This window comes from Mandrillus leucophaeus, unplaced genomic scaffold (genome assembly GCF_000951045.1).
Source record: "Mandrillus leucophaeus isolate KB7577 unplaced genomic scaffold, Mleu.le_1.0 Scaffold373, whole genome shotgun sequence".
NCBI classification, from domain to species: domain Eukaryota; kingdom Metazoa; phylum Chordata; class Mammalia; order Primates; family Cercopithecidae; genus Mandrillus; species Mandrillus leucophaeus.
The window spans coordinates 663162-665111 of record NW_012103954.1 but is presented as its reverse complement, the minus strand read 5'-3'; the positions used below and the strand labels follow the sequence as shown (position 1 = coordinate 665111).

The 1950-nt window shown below is 42.1% G+C and overlaps 1 protein-coding gene across 1 annotated transcript in view; it reads right to left on the bottom strand.

The window, feature by feature from the left end:
• The window catches only part of ESYT2 (extended synaptotagmin-like protein 2), a 105471-nt gene that overhangs the window by 64308 nt on the left and 39213 nt on the right, over positions 1-1950 (bottom strand). The gene's annotated exons all lie outside the window — the stretch shown is intronic.

Here is a 1950-nt window from a genome sequence, read left to right as displayed (position 1 = left end):
TAAAAATTAGTCAGGCACGGTGGCATGTGCCTATAATCCCAGCTACTCAGGAGGCTGAGGCAGGAGAATTGCTTGAATCCAGGAGGCGGAGGTTGCAGTGAGCTAAGATCGCACCATTGCACTCCAACCTGGGTGACAGAGACTCCGTCTCAAAATAAATAATAAATTAATACCCAAAAAACCTACCCTTATAATCATTTTTAAGTGTACAACTCGGTGGTACTAAACACGTCCATAACATGCAACCACCACCACCAGCCATCTCCAGAACATTTTTCAACTTGCAGAATGAACACCCTTCCCCCATTAAACACTGACTCCCCATTCCTTCTTCCCCCAGGCCCTGGCAACCACCATTCTGCTTCTGTGTCTATGAGTCTGACTCCCCCGGGCACCTCACACAAGTGGAATTACGCAGACGCTGTCCCTTTGCATCTGGCTTGTTTCCTTCAGCATAAAGTCCTCAAGGTCCAGCATGTGGCAGCCGGAGCAGGAGTCCCACGTTTTTAAGGCATACAGGCATATAGGCCACATTCTGCTTATCCATTCATCAGCCCACACAGACTTGGGCTGCTTCCACCTTGTAGCTATTGTAAAAAATGCTGCTAAGAATGTGGGTGTGCAAATATCTGCTCAAGTCCTGGCTTTCAATTCTTTCAGGTATGCACGCAGAAGTGGGATTTCTGGATCACATGGTAATTTTACGTTTAAGGTTTTGAGGAACTGTTTCCACAGCAGCTATACCATTTCACATTTCTACCAACAGCACACAAAGGTTCCAATTTCTCCACATCTCACCAACACCTGTTATTCTCTGGGTTTCTTTTGATAGTAGCCTTTCTAATAGGTGTTAGGTGGTATTTCATTACGGTCTAGATTTGCACTTTCCTGATGGTTAGTGATGGTCAGTATCTTTTCACATGCTTACTAGCCATTTGTGTATCTTCCCTGGAGAAATGTCTATTCAAGTTCTTTTCACATTTTTGAATAGGGCTCTTTGGTTGTTCTGTTGTTGAATTTCAGGAGTTCTCTATATATCCTGGATGATGACTGCTTACTGGATTCATGACTATAGGGATGGCATTAAGTCTGGGATTGCTTTAGGTAGTAGTAACATCTTAACAGATTAAGTTTTCTAATCCATTAATTAAGATAGAATGTTTTTCTATTTATTTGTACCTTCTTTGATTTCTTTCAGCAATATTTTAGTTTTCAGTATACAAGTCTTTCTCCTCCTTAGTTTATTCCTAAGTATTTTATTCTTTTTGATTCTATTATAAATGAAATTGCTTCCTTCACTTTCTTTTGGGATTGTTCATTGCTAGTGTATAAAAATGCAATTGATTTTAGTGTGTTCACTTTGTATCCTGCTACTGTGCTGAATTTATTTCTTAGTTCCAAGCGTTCTTTTTTTTTTTTTTTGGTGGGATCTTTAGGGTTTTCTACATATGAGATCATCTCAACTGTAAAGAGAAAGATTAATTCCTTCCAGTGGGTGCAGTCACTCATGCCTGTGATCCCAGAGCTTTGGGAGGCCAAGGTGAGTGGATCGCTTGAGCTCAGGAGTTAGAGACTAGCCTGGGAAAGATGGTGAAACCTCATCTCTACAAAAAAAATACAAAAATTAGCCACACATGGTGGCATGAACCTGCAGTCCCAGCTACACGGGAGGCTGAGGTGGGGGGACTGCTTGATTCTGGGAGGTCGAAGCTGCAGTGAGCCAAGACTGCGCCACTGCACTCCAGCCTGAGTGATAAGGCAAGAACCTGTCTCAAAACAAAAACAAAAACAAAACCAACAAACCAAATACATACACACACACACACACACACACACACACACACACACACACACAAAATGTCTTTCTTCCTTTCCAGCCTGGGTGCCCTTTATTTCTTTCTCTTGCCTACCTGCTCCAACTAGAACTCCCAATACTGTGTTGAAGAGAAG